Genomic DNA, 16,196 nt, shown 5'->3' with positions numbered 1-16,196 from the left:
AGAACGTATACGTGGTTAGTCGATCAATCACTTATCACAAACTCTAGAAATGATCTTCATAGATCGACTATTAGATCCATCTGTTTTTTATTTAAATAAATTGTTTATATGTGCATACTTTTGTCTGTTTAATGTGTACTTTTGCTTCATATTTACGTGTTTTGTGTTACATCCAATTCTTTACTCACACCTATAAGCATTTTCAATATGTCAGAATTATATCCACATTTAAGTTTTTATATTAAATCAATTAACAAACAAACACTTTCATTTTTAGATTTCAGACCATTAATCAAAGTCATTACGATTCATAGTTAGCGTCCTCCTTTATCAAATAATAAATATAATCTGAACGAGAAGCATATTTATATGCAACATTGTAGGCTACAAGCTTTATTGTAAGCTTTATTGCTGAATAAATGCTGTTGTTATTGTTGTAAAAAATATACTACATATAGCTGCGGCGATTATAACGCGTGGTTTCATAATTGTGTAATATCGCCTTCTAAAAACGTCGATTTTATGTGATATTATCATTGTGCAGATGGATACATGCGGTTATGATAGATTTTAGTTCACATATTTTATTCTATTGACCGATCGGATAAAATTTTAATTTTTTTAGTAGCTGTATTTAATATTTTCGTTGTAAGAACATTGATGAGCGATGAGACACTGTTCGTACCGCACGTGTAACGCATGTATGACGCCCACATCACGTCAGACAAAACGAACGTGTGATGTGCTATTTTATTGTGCAATGAAAATATTTGTGAATTTCTCTGCCTTTTTTTGCCTCATTGAAATACTTCTTAAAGAACGATATGCAATGCTGCGTTGCAAACCATAAGGGAACATTAATCAGCCTGAGTTTGTGACAATGTAATACCAGCATTCAACATACAATTATAGTTTTGGTTGTCAATAAGATATATGTGTTAACCTGTTCAAACAGCATACGTTCACCTGCATAATATTGAGCAACCAGGAACAGACATTGATACCCTTTCAATCGTTGTAACATCATATTCATATTTTACTCTACATTCAGCAGATGTTAGTAATTGAGAACAAACGATCCTGGTAAACTGATGTTTACAATGAAGTTGCATTTGTGAAGTTCAGATGAGTTTTTAAAATTGACAATAAAAAGTCAAATCTATAAGATTTTTATTGATAATGAATCACATGGATGTTAATCCGAATTATACATAAATTCAGCGAATTTGGTTTCAACGATTTTCTCACCTTTTTTTTCTTAAATGGCATATTTGTGACATTACTCAGTTGTAATGTTTGACGCACAACTCTGGTGACATTTGATTTTTATTTATTTTATTACCAAAATATAGCTCAATCAAACTACAAACATATATGTAACTATATGCGTAACAATAATCACAACTGACTAGTAATTCCTTCATGAGGAAATATAAAAACTTAATATAATTCTAAAAACAGACATAACGAATACATATAAATTGTTCGGTAACCGCCTTTGAATGGCCGATAAGTCTTCGAAAAAATATAATTACCGATCTCTATTAAATATGTTTTACAAGACGTACTAATCATTAAAAAAAGTGAAAACATTAAATTTATGTGCACTAGCTTCAACTGTAAGTCGCTTATGATAAAATTATAATTTCAACTGTGCGCGTTTTAACTCTGTTAAAAAAAACCTGTTATTACTTTATAAAAATTACGTGTGTATGGATATGCTTGAACGTTGTAAAGACCGTTTTCTCAATACGATACAATTATTTTTGTTTAATCACTTTGATAAACGTGCAGGAATTGTGTTTGAAATACAATAAGCGATATTGTTAATGTTAGCTCTTAGAAGCAAAAACAAGAAGAAAAAAAGTTAGGAATTTTTAGAAACATACAAAATGGTATTTTATGAACATGTTAAGCTATATGCGATTGTCTCAAGCAAAGATATCGGTTTCTTGTAATGTGTTTATTTTCGTTCACAAAAACCGCTCAATTTAATCAATGATAGTATATCATTATTGCAATTATATTTATTTATTTTTAATTGTCAATAATCTGCTCTAAGTAACTTAAGGCAGCAGGAATCAAACACAAGTAGATGTATCACGCTTATTATGTCATTTTAAACTCTAATAAAACTGCAGAATGACGAATCAATGCAAATGATTGAAAGACATTTTTTGAAGATCATAAACCCACATTTACACATAATACACATTCCCAGCTACGGTTAACTATTAAACATAGGTTGATTAGAATAGTCATTAATTTGTAAAACTGTATTGAATTAAAATTCCGCCTACTTTTGTGTTTATATATTTAAACCGTTAAGATAAACAAGATATAAAATGCGCGAAATGCGTTATCATACCATATTTCAAGCAGTCTTCCTCAATTAAATTGAAAGTGTTTGCTTATTTATGGAACATGTAGTTACTAGTAAATGCGCTATTTTAGTTCCTCGTCTTCTGTAATTGCAGCGTGAACAAAAGAAAAACTAATGACTTATAATTAATTTTGTTTAAATTCATTAGTAGCACAATTTTCAGTTTATGAAATGAAGATATAGAGGATATGTGTTCATGTCAGTGTAAGATCGTTTGTTATTTCACGAGTGATCATAGAAAATATATTTGTATATGATCACGAGTGAAAGTACAAACGATCTTACACTGACATGAACCCATTTTCTGTTTCTTTTATGCCATTTTTTCAAGAAAATAATTAACAGCTGTTTCCCTTTCGATGAAAAGTTACCCTTTCTCCGGTGGCGTGCCTCAATACGTTTCATTACACAAAATGAAGTCAACAATCAAGCGAAATTATCCAGTTTAACTCTTGTACAATGTAACTAAACGGTGAAAAAATCATAACATAAAAATACAATTTGTTGGATTCGATGGAATATCGATTTCAATTCACTCGCGATCATAACAAATACATAGCAAATCTTGATATGATCATCTAAAAATAGAAAAAGTTGTTCCGAAAAGTTGTTATTTTCACCGGTGAAAATAACAATTTGTTTATTTTCACTGCTGTTATTTCACTGCAGAAATGTCATATTTTATCATTAGGTATAAAATCAAATATGCTTAGGTCGAAGATGATCACAATAGAATATATTATACACTAGGTGAATATATTTTAATACATCATACATATAGTTTGACAAACGCTTAGGATCGGACGTTTGTAAACCCAGTTTAATTCCAAATTGGTTGTGCATCTTTCAAGTCACATTTTACTATCTGACTGGTTTTATCGCTATTTTTATAACAGAACTATATACATAAAATGATAAACACTGTGATCACAGCGTTGGGCCGGTCAATACATTACATTTGGAGTTCAAACCATTTTGAGGGCATTCCGAAACTCACACATACCCCGGAATAAACCACAAACCATATTCACGTCTAAAACAATCGTCGCACATATCGGAAATCTATAAAAAAAACAACATTTTTTTCATGTATCTAGTAGACCAACATATGCACTCGATATGTCTTAAAATCATATGTTTGTAACAAAGTTAAATCAACTTGTATTTCAATTCTGCTTTACATAAAATTATAAACCGATTATTATTTTATTACACTTGTTCTTATATTTAATAATTACCTGCTTACCGTCACAACTATATGACCCGAAGACCGACGGACAAACAATCGCACTCATGTCTCTTAAATGTATGGGTTTGGTCATAAGTAAGTGTCCATAGACAGAAAAATTAAGAATGCCGAATATAAATGCGCATTCATCTGGTGTTGGTTTCCTGTGTAATAACGCTGAAAACCTATCTGTAGGAAGTGAGTTGTGTTGTTGATAAACATGTACGAATAATGCAACTTAAGATAATTTATCAAGTAAAACAATTCTAATACAGTCGAAACTGACCTAACGGCCTCCTGAATTTACCGGTCACCTGCAGACAACGGTCAGTCTGGAATCCCCCCCGACGAAAAACACTCTATATTACACTTGAATTTAACGGCCACCTGACCATAACGGCCAACGGCCACAATATTCCACTCCGAAATTCATGCTTGACCTGAAATCAACGGTCACGCGTCAGTCGTCTCGAGTCGCGAAAATTAAAAACACAGCATTTTATTTGTCCGTCTATTTTGCGTTTAAAGCGTCTGAAAGCGGTAATTGTCTATGATATTATAAAAGCGGCCCGCTGCGAGTAAACAAATTATAAGGTGTTGAGAAGGTATCTTTTCCGGGGATAATTGTGGGGGTATCTTCAAAAGAAAATATGTCAGAGTTTATGACTTGTTGAAAGTAATTATCGCTAAATTAAATGACCGCAATTTCTTTGAATTAGAACTGTACAATTACACTGTACTATCGGTTTATGACACCGAATCCGCTTTTTAGACTGTTACGGACGTGACGTCAACGGAACGTGACAAGCTTTATTTACTGAATGAATGAGATGCATGAGTAAACAATTATACCAGCGTTGATAAAGTCATTGTTTAATTTTACAATATGAAATTAAATCAATCTAAAAGATATTATTCTCTATTATTCAATGTACACGCGTAAGATAATGTTGTTAGTATACTTTGTTAATGCAATGAGCATTTGTTTTACACTTTATGCAAACGACTGGGTGGGGTAACGACGTAGTGATACTACCAATTGACCAACCTTCTTAAAATTGTGATCCGAATTCAACGGTCACCTGTGGACAACGGTCGATTTGATCATTTCCCTTGACTGACCGCTGAATTCAGGTTTGACTGTACACACCTGCAATTTTTCATTTTAGGCACATGCCAATGTCTTTATACAATGCAGAGCAGTAATTGCAACCCGACAGTCCCAAGACACCGTTCTCGACTATTCTTTGATAGTAAAAGGTACTGTACTTCACCTTATAAAATTACCTCTAAAACCTACCGTAAGTTGAATATCTATATAAGCGATATAGAATTTTTAAACTGTATAATTATCCCCCGCCATAGGCGGAGGGATATTGTTTTGGCGTTGTCCGTCCGTCCGTCTTTCCGTCCGTCCGGAGTCATATCTTGGAAGTGCTTTGGCGGATTTCATTGAAACTTGGTATGTGTATATATATGGATAATAGGATGATGCACGCCAAATGGCATTGTACACAATCTCATAATAACAGAGTTATGACCCTTTGTATCTTAAAAAAATGTTTTTGTGTGTGTCCGGAGCCATATCTTGGAAGTGCTTTGGGGGATTTCATTGAAACTTGGTATGAGTATATATATGGTTAAGTGGATGATGTACGCCGAATTGCATTGTACACCATCTGTTAATAACAGTGTTATGGCCCTTTGTATCTTGAAAAAATGCTTTTTTTGAGTGCCAAATATAATACTTTTGTGTCCAGAAGCATATTGGCGGGGGATATCAATTCAACGAATTTGTTGTTTAAATTATGAATAACATAGGAATCGTGACAGTGCACAAAAACCTAGATATTACAAAAAATAACCAATTAATTAATTAATTTATTTAACATAATTAACTTTGCTAGCAAAGTATGCATATAACCAAAATACACATACACATGCAGGACAATATTTTCATTTAAACTCAAAGTGTTTAGCGGAAACTACGTATGTATGTTTCGTATCATAGACCTAGTTAAAACAGGCTCAAAATTCAACCTCACTCAAGATCTGAATTTAAGCTAACTTATATACAAATTTAAAAATAACAAAACAATACCTCGACCTTAGGTCAAATTAGTGAGAACAGTTTTAATTGAATAGCAGTAGTATATTATTGGATATATACATGTTGCTCGCAACATTTTACCTAAATTGTATCTTAAACGCAAACATTAACCAACTTTTCTAATCACAAAAAGATTGCATAATTCTACAAAAAGGCTAGTCTAAACTATACTTTGTGGTCAGTGGCTGCTAATAAAGACCCTGAGGTTATTCCACAATATATGCAGTATATGTATCGATGTAGAGTTATTACACGAACAAGCTATCCTTCAATGATGATCCCGAAGAAAAGTTTAATTCATTATTTGAAGTGGTGAACTATGTATTACGATCCGAATGCAAACCTCAACCTGAATTTCATCTTCCATTCAACATAAGCCAGATCTTTTTAAGTACAAGCGTGGGAAAATTCTGCTACAAGGCTAAGCACAATGATAGGTCTTAAACAGTGACTGTTAATAAACTCAAAAAAGTACGTTACATTTTATTCCATAATGTTTAGTAGATCTAAAAATATATCGTTTTTGCAGGCGAAATTAAACTGCAATTTCTAAGAAAACAAAACGGAGCATACTTGTGCTGAATTGCAGTTGGTATGGAACATGGTCAGAGACCTCAAACAATCGCATTGAACACTTTAATCGAGTGAAGTGATTATCTCTATAAGAAGCAGTGATATGATGCACGTTAACATCAACCACAAAATTGCAAAGACGCCAGCAAAAAGCCGGGACTAATCTAAGAATAATTGATAATGTATTGTTAATGATTAAAGGCAGGTAGCCAACACAAGTTTATATTACATTACTCGCTTTAACTGTCATCTATAATAATGGTTAAGGTACTAGGTAGTATAAACATGTACCAGCACAATACAAGTATATTTATTTTGAATTTCCCATTTATTTTATACAGCACAGATTGCAAACGATTGTAAATAGAAAACTATAATACCCTTAATGTTCAGCAGGAAACAATGGTAACAGAACTAACCCTAAACTCTCGAATTATTTTAAGATTAGAAAAATCTAGATAAGGTAAGTAACTGTTGCTTTAAAAATTCATAAAATTAACGAGGGCTGTTTGTAAAACACTCATACCCCCAAATGGACTGTCAGTTGTAGTGGCAGCCATTGTGCAAATACGTTATAAACCATTTTACTGCTTCAGGTCACTGTGACCTTGACATTTGACCTAGTGACCTGAAAATCAATAGGAGTCATCTGCCAGCCACGATCAATGTACCTAAGAAGTTTCATGATCCTAGGCCTAAGCGTTCTTGAGTTATCATCCGGAAACCATTTTACTGTTTCGAGTCACTGTGACCTTGATCTTTGACCTAGTGACCTGAAAATCAATAGAGGTCATTTTCCTGTCATGATCAATGTACCTATGAAGTTTCACGATCCTAGGCCTACGCGTTCTTTAGATATCATCCGGAAACTATTTGGTGGACGGACCGACCGACCGACAGACAGACCGACAGACAGACCGACCGACATTTGCAAAACAATATACCCCCTCTTCTTCGAAGGGGAGCATACAACTAAGTTGTTAACCAATCACAAACACATATTTAGATGTGTAATATTGTTTGTCAATATAAAAATACATATATAATTCATGGTTGGTGCCAAGATGGAGAAAGTTTATCCGTTGAGGCTTTGAAAATGGAAATAGGGCGAGCTTTAGCTTTTTCGGGCAAACCGGATAAACTTTCTCCATCTCGGCACCAACCATGAACTCGATTTATCCTGCTTTATGCCGTTGACTCATTTTATCAAAGACACATGATTAATGGAAATAACAATATATTTATTCTTGTCGGGGTTCCTACATGTACACAACATTCCTGACGACCGAATAACTACCGATTGTGTCACGTAAAAAATAGTTCCATTTTAAACTGTTCCTTTAAATACTTTTCATTTGAAAATATGAGAAGGAAGAAAAAACGAATCGAGAATGTGATAATTTTATTTGTAAATAATGAAACAAAATGCAGCAGCAAAACATAAACTAAATTGTATTTACAACTTAATGACAACTTTAATCGATTGCTTATAACAATATAGTTACAACGATATAAACATCCATTTTCTGTTCTTCCATCCCTTTTTCGAAATCCAGTTTCTTTTCTTCCATCCCTATTATCGAAATGTATTTTAAACCACACTTTTTTTGATAGCGTTTGTATCGAATGCTAACCACTCCGACCGAAAACCCGATTTACGTAATCCTGTCGCGAATTATTTTAATGCTATCAAAGTTAACAATTATGAATGGCAAACGCACAATCCGAAATACGTTTGTGATTCGATCGATGCTTTAAAATATTAAAAAAATACTGTTAAAACCACCACGTCAAAATTGTTGTCCCTAAAATCCTGAGAGAAACTAGATAGTATGTTTCGTCTGAGAAATGACGTCACACTAGATACGTCGTAAATTGCGTAATCAAGTAAATAAAAATGATAAATACAGAAAGCTGGTTCGGTAAAGATGGGTTCCCACTGCCGATCCGATCAACTCGATCATCCCGATTACAGAAATTTCCCGACTAAAGCCGACAAAGCTCGACTAAAAAGGGTATACACGACTTCTTCTCGACCTCTTGTCGATAACACACGACCCCCACACGACTCATTCACGACGTCCACTCAACCATCTTTCCGATTTCCGCTCGACCATCTCGACCTATACGCGAGCCCTATACGATCTCAGCTCGACCAAGTGGACCTCAGCTCGATCGCCACCAGATCTTCACACGACCAGACCGTGATGGTCGTACTACATTCGTACTAAGCGATCAAAAATAACTCGGGTAGAGGTCGAGCGGATCGGGTACAGAGCTCGTGTATGGTCGAATAGCAATCGGAAAGTGATCGTGTACGGTCGAGTAGCCGTCGGGTAGCAGTCTAGTAAATCTGTACATCAAATCGAATAGAGCTCGAGTGGATCGTGTTGCGATCTAAAATAACTCAGGTAGAGGTCGAGCGGATCGGGTACAGATCGTGTAAAAGATGTCAATCCGATCGCCACACGATTGCTTCAAGATCAACTCTATCTTCTACTCGACTAATACACGACCACTTCCCGAGCAATTCTCGATCCATTTCCTACTCGACCGCCAGTCGATATGTTTTGACATGTCAAAAAATATCGGGTAGGAAGCCCGACCAATGCCGACCAACCCGACCGTCCCCGACCACTCATGACGTCCGAACCAGACCAGTACCCGACCGCTTGGTCGGGCTTGATCGAGTTGATCTGATATGGCAGTGGGAACCCATCTTAATATCTTTTAAAGAAGAAAAAAAGGATGGTATATAATATTACGATAACATTTATGGTGCGTCCCTGTAAATTTCAAAGGTCAAATATTAGAACATGTTAATCGGCGCGTAGGAATACATACTAACGGTTAGATCGCGGTCACGTGAGGTACTGCCGGAGATCAACTAGTTGATCCGACCCTGCTTTATTAGGTCAATTTTTGCAACAGCGGCAGGATAAAATAAAATTCATATACCTGTCAACACGATTTCGTAATATAAACCATTTAGTCTCGATTATGTATACATATTAAATTTGTTTTGGTCTCAATAGCGCAAACGAATGTTCTGCTTGATAAAGCACTTAAATAACTATAGTAAATTCAACTTCTGCATCCACGCATGAGTGATTAAACTTAATCCGGACATATGAACAACCCATTTAGCAAGTATTCTCGTATTCAGCAGCAAACATCTCAAAAAAGCGCATTTAAGTAGGAATTTGAAAATATGGCCGAGCCAGTGTGCTTACTTATGCCACTGCACTGGCGTTTGATTACGTGCTCTTTTAATTCGTTTCTTCAATATTGACAAAGAGATCATGTCCAATGCAAAATGTCCAAGAATCAAATTGACATTGTTTCAATCAGAATTAATAGAAATGCACATCAAAACTCGCATTATGAGCAGACTTGAACAGTCTAGATAATCAAAGGACGCAGTTATTTTGGATACCCATCATGTCCATAACGACACATACTAGCATTTGATCCTACTATAGATAAACCCTAAGAAGCATACAAATCGCTTATTAAAAATGTGTATTAACGCCGTTTATAGTACATATTTTCGGAAGTTTACCTTTATAACAGTAAAAACTTTTAGCAAACAAAATATACTTATATACATGTGAATACTGCAGCGCCACCGCTGATTTCTTAATGACAATAAAACATTCATGGTTACATATGAATATTGAAATTGCGTTTTGTGTAATCAGTGTAAAAGAATGTTCTCCCTGATTAAGCACCAGTAAAGATCGCTTCCGCATCAAACGGTGTTGACATTAAAACCGCACAGATGACAATATCATAAAGCATTTATATTCTAATTCATCTTCAAGTGATTCCACATAACACATTCAAAATACGTTTTCAGTAATTAAGTTAGGTTTCGCTTAATAATTTAAATTATATGTTCTAGTTTTAATTACGGGCGTTTTTGTTTCGTTTTGTTTTGTCAACAACGAGACCACATTAAAGGAAACACAACTTAAGTGGAAATGATGATACACCGGTAGGAAATAGGAAATTTATTCGTACGTATTGAACATTGATAAGAGTATATCATTTAGCGCAGATATTTAATTATCTTGCACGAATAGTTGAGCCCATTGATGTATCGTCTATAAACTCCATTTAATTTTGGATCACAAAATGATGTTATGCAGTTAAAATTCCGATTCGATGGAACGCGTTTAAACTGATAAGGTCGGGTTGGTTTTGCTGTATATCCTGGGAAAGTAACCTTCATTTAGTCTTTTATATAATTGTGCACATATAGTCAGTATTAAAATGTTGCTTACGGTAAACATGGCCAAAACGATGCATTTTTATAAAAATCAAAATAAATGAAAACTTCAGAATACAAGTTGTATTGGTTGTTCAAAATTCGATAGGCATATACTTCAGGAGGATAATTGTTTTTTTTACACAACCATTTCTTATGGAAAGCTTAGTGTCTTGATTTCTGCACAAAAAGCGGCTCCCATTAAATATGATGCAGTTCACTCCTTGATAAAATGTTCTTACTTAAAATGTTAACATCTTTATTAAAATATTATGATTTGCAATGTTCGTCCTAATAAAATCAACAAGTGATTTTTACTTAAGGACTTGCTTTATAACTTATGGTTTTACGAGGTATGGCTTTCACTGAAACGATAAGTCATTTATCTCAAACGTTAAACTAAGATTTAATGATTTAATATTTTAAAATTGGAAATTCAAAACTATGTAACTAAAAAGAGCCATTTTTTTTAAAAGGTTGCAAATTTTTAATTTCAGCCTTTTTTTATCTGTGTGCTTGAATAAAAGAAATCGAATACGTTTTCAAAATTAAGATGCTCTTCACATGGATTTTATGTAGAAATTGGGATATGGGCTTAACCTTATTCCGTTACTTTAGGCGAAAAAAAGTATAACATGTGTAATACACTAAAAGATGAATTTCACTTCTGTTTTTGAGTGTAGTATGTATTCAGAGTTAAGATCTTATTATATGTCATTGTAAAATGCTAATTGTTAAAATTTATTGAATTACTTACAGTTGAAAATAAACTGTTGCTACATAAATTATGCTGTTATGGCTGAAAATTTATTTTAACAATTGTAATGCATTACATTACGGCTATTATGTCACATGTAACTGCTATATTTCTATATTGCATTGTACATTACGTTAAGACCATATTTATGTTTAATTTTGTAGGTGGTCTGTTAAAGGTTTATACAATCATAAAATCCTTGTTAATCAAACGTCGTTATCTTAGTTCATGTTGTAATGCGTGTTTGTTTATCAACAGACACCGTTTCGGAATGTCATTTATATTTTAATTAAATAATGAACTTTCACCAGAGCCTTTGGTCTGTCTATATTTTCGTATCGTATATGTAGCAAACAAGGGCAATTGCTAGTGCTATTGTTTTAAGGTAAGTTATAATTGACATGTATTTTAGTACAGCTAACTGTTATATACGAAAACTATTTAATTGTACTATAGATTATTGTTCTATTCTCTCAAGCATCTGCATACTGTTATGTACTAGCATCAAAAGAAGGTGCCTCATGAAATGAACTGTATGTAAACTACACTATACTTGCTATACTATTGTTATTTATTAGCTGATTCATACATTGGCTTAATGACACACATTTAATTATAGATGTACTATCGATTGTTATTGATAGAAGATTTAATAATATATAAATAATTATATTGTTGCAATCAAACGTATTATTACTATGCATAATCACGAAATCTTTACTCTGTACACAATGTGCGCTTATTTTGTCCAATTGACTTGTTTATTCAACGGCACAACAAAATTACAATATGCTAATTGTATTGACGGATGCGTAATGTATTAAACGATGAAAATAAAAATAAAAATTCTAGCAAGGGTAAATATAATATGAAGGTAAGAACCAATTATACAACTCTTAAGCATTTTTATATTTAAAGGATTAGTCTTCCATCGTATTTTTAGGACTGCTATATAAACTATGTTTTGTTTATAATATAAAGACCGTTACACTTTATGTGATGCCAATGTAGATACTAATATACACAATTACCAATACAAGTATGTATAATAAAAAGACGGCGTCTAAACGTTACAAAGAAATAAACCGGGATGTGGCTAGCTAGAAGTATTTGAAAAAACATTTTACAGAGGACAGCAAAACGATGTTAAATAGCACACATTACACATCTGGCCCTAGTGTTTTCAAAACAGAACATTTAAATGGCTGCTTTGCTGAAAAACCGATCTTAAATACTCAAACACTGGGGCATACTCACTTCCTAATCCTTATGAATAAATAAAACAAAGTGTGTAAGAGCCACACTAGAATATTATATACAAGTTTAAAACTTTTGATTATTGCAATTTAAGATATTTAAAGGTGTGCGCATTTAAGTCTAGAGACACAAGCAGTAAACTGGAACGATTTGAAAAACTTCGAAAGAGGGTAATCCAATGATAATTATGGTAAAGTTATATGAAAAGCGAATTTGAAGATCTCTTTTAATGACAATCGTTGACGAAAGGCTGCACACGACGACCGACGGCTTTAAGTGTTATGCTACAATAGCTCACTATGAGTACTTTCAATTGCAGCCGTTTAATCTTAAAGGGACATTTTCATGTTTTGGTAAATAGTCAAAATTAAAAAAACAACAACTTAATAGTTGCAAAATGTCGTTATACGTATGTTATTTGCGAGGAAACAGTAATACTGAACATTTACCATTCACTCAAATATCCACTATATGCATCTTTAGACGATTTAGAACCTGAAAATTATAAAGCATTTAACACGCAAAACGATTGCATAATATGGATATTTCTGTTGTCATCGTCATATTGTGTGACACTTGCATAAGATACACCACTCACTGTATCCGCACGGATGGCTCGGTGGTTTACGTGCTAGACTTTAAATCCTAGGAGCAGTGGTTCAAGCCCAGTTTATGATTACTTTTGTATATATTTTTTTTCTTGATTTTCACTGGAGTTATTTAGTTCCAATGGTTAAATTTATCAATTGAATGCGTTTAATGACAAACTCCAGTACACGCCAAATCAATGAAAAGGTCCTTAAAGGGACGTTATTTAACCTAATAAGATGCTTGTAAGACAAATAAGAGACTATTAATTATCTGCAATCAAGAGATGTTGTGTACAAATTAAGAGCCTACTTAGATCCAAAAAAGCATATCAGATGTCTACAATCCTCGAGTTAATTTAAAAACAACAACAACAACAACAAAAAGAGGCCAACTATGTCCTATATATAATATCTACTTGTTTATTAACAAGAGGTCAACTGAACACAACGGAATCTGTGTATTATATCAATTTATTATGATACTAAAAACTAAAGGGTTCCCAACGAGCTGTATGTGTAATCATATCAACGGAGAAATCAGTTTACCAATAAAATATTGAGCAACTAGGAACATTTACGTAGGTAATTCCATTTCAATTGTTATTTACTTTGTTTCCGATTTTATTCTACATTTTACCGATGAGCTGAACATACTATCATGGTGGCCTTATTATTGCTCTTCATTGGCTTATTTTGGGATGACATTTGAACCATCAGGTTAAGTATATTAAATCTATGTTTTATATGTATGTTTAGAATGGTCATTTGTAACGTTCAGATTTTGTTTTCTAACTTACCAAAAACTAATCAATCGTCATATATTCTTACTTTTTTCTGATTATAACATGTTATGTTATCTTAATCATAGCTATAAATTTAATTAACGCTAAACGTTTTTTTATCGTTTCTCTAAATTGTTTTGCTGATGTTTGTTATTCATGGCATTTTTGTGAGGTGACGCTAATATCACTGTTCGAGGTCCAACACCGGTGACCCTCGAATATTTTTATTTCAGTTTTTTATTTGCAAAATAAAGCTGAATCAAACTACAAAAATATCAACACCATTCAATACATGTTCACCGTCTTCCACTTCTGAGTAGTCTTGATGATCATACAATTTTGATACATTATATGATATTGTTAAAAATAGCGGTAACGCCACTTTGTTACTGTTTTAAAGACTGTCGTGAACTTATGACAGTCTTAAATGTTAAATTAGTCTTAATGCTTTGTTTCAAATGTGTACGAAAAACAAGTAGCACGCAGAATGTTTCAATATGTTATATAACCTATTATTATAATATTTTATTATAAGTATGTGTTTCGTAATATTATCATATATTATTGTTTTCAGCATTTGGTTTCTGAACAGAAAACCAAGAGTTCAGAAATTATATTGGTATCATTGAGTTAAGTTGTATATATAATATAACATGATAAAATGCATTGTTGCATTAAATTAAAATTTGCCGGGAATATGTCTGACTCTTTAAAATATCATGTTTCTCAAATCATAAAACTGAAAATGCTATTTTGATAAAATGTACTATAAACGTTGAGGTTTAAAATACGCATCTTATGCTAGCTCAAAATTACGAATACAGGCATTTTGGAAACTTCAGAATATTCCAAAGATATTTTATCAACATTTTCTCAAGCAAATACAGTTTTCCTGAATTATATTAATATTCATTCAAATCGCAAATATTTACCCCTGATATGATATCATTCTGGCAATTTTATCCGTAATACGCAAGCTATGTGATAATTTATTGGAATATATATATATTCTATTGTTTGAAATGTGTCAATAATCTACTGTCTGCGATCAAAGGAAGGAAGCCGACCTAATATTATATAACACGCCACGCTTCAATCTTCATTTCAAACTATATCAAAACTGCAAATGACGAATTATGCAAATGATAACAATACATCAATTAGAAGATTGCAAACCCTTTAAACGTACAATGACCTACATAAGTTTGTGATCTGAATTTTTGATATATTAAATACAACTTTAAATCTAATGTTAATAACTTTATTCACAAACCTGTAAACATTCAATTATTGAAAAAATAAAATATCAACATACCTGTCAGTATTACAGAGTCACAGACACTTTCTTCATTACAATAATACGCATTCCCGGCTGTGTTTAAATATTGAACATATACGGTTGATGTGAACAGAAGCACATAAAGTTCCGCCAGATTTATCTTTTGTTAAACTGTAGTAAATTTAACTTCCGCCTACAGTTGTGGTTATATTTAAACCGTTCAGATAAAATAGAAGATAAAATTCGTCCCAAAATTTGAACTAGCGATTTCATATTAAATTGCATGCGGTCTTCCGTAAATAAATCCAGAGTGTGTTCTAAGTAATGAAACATGTAGTTTCTATTAAATGACCAAGCACTGTTGTAGGTTCTCATCTTTTTTAACAACAACGTAAACAATAGAAAAAAAACAAATTAAATGTATTTTGAGTGAATTTATTGATATAACGTGGCGAAATTTCAGTTCATCACAATGGTATAAAAGGTAATTAAAACGAGGTTGATCACAACAGAATATATAAAACACACAACAAATATATTTAACTACAATCATAGATGGACATATTCTTAGGATTGGGCATATGTTAACCCCGTTTTATTCCCAATGTTTCGGTAAATCTTTCAATTCGATGGCTCACATTTTTAAATCTGACTGTTTTTTTTTAAATTATTTTTTTTAGAATTGTTAGCGTTTTATTTATTTGATTTGTCACACAACTGGGGCAACATTTTTTAGTATTAAATCGCGTTGTAAAATGTTTCTGGGATTCTTTTTAGGAATGCATGAATACATTAATGTACACATATCAAATATCAACATATAAACGATTGACAAATAAACATAAAATAAAATTACAGCAGATTATTGATAACGTAAACAAATAAACTCCAGCAACTATATCAGGAGAAAATATGTTGTTCCTTATCAAAAACATTTTTAACAGAACACCAACTATAAACATAAAAT

The 16,196-nt window shown here is 32.8% G+C and overlaps 1 protein-coding gene across 1 annotated transcript in view; it reads right to left on the bottom strand.

Annotated features, from left to right (window-relative positions):
- Positions 1 to 15,379, bottom strand: part of LOC127839582 (uncharacterized) — a 68,076-nt gene extending 52,697 nt beyond the window's left edge. The window contains exon 1 of the mRNA XM_052367972.1: positions 15,266 to 15,379. The gene's annotated coding sequence lies outside the window, so the exon portion shown is untranslated. The remainder of the gene's footprint in view (positions 1 to 15,265) is intronic.
- Positions 15,380 to 16,196: the final 817 nt, after the last annotated feature.

The sequence above is a fragment of the Dreissena polymorpha genome, chromosome 7 (assembly GCF_020536995.1).
Source record: "Dreissena polymorpha isolate Duluth1 chromosome 7, UMN_Dpol_1.0, whole genome shotgun sequence".
NCBI lineage: Eukaryota > Metazoa > Mollusca > Bivalvia > Myida > Dreissenidae > Dreissena > Dreissena polymorpha.
This window is presented reverse-complemented; position numbering and strand designations above follow the sequence as displayed.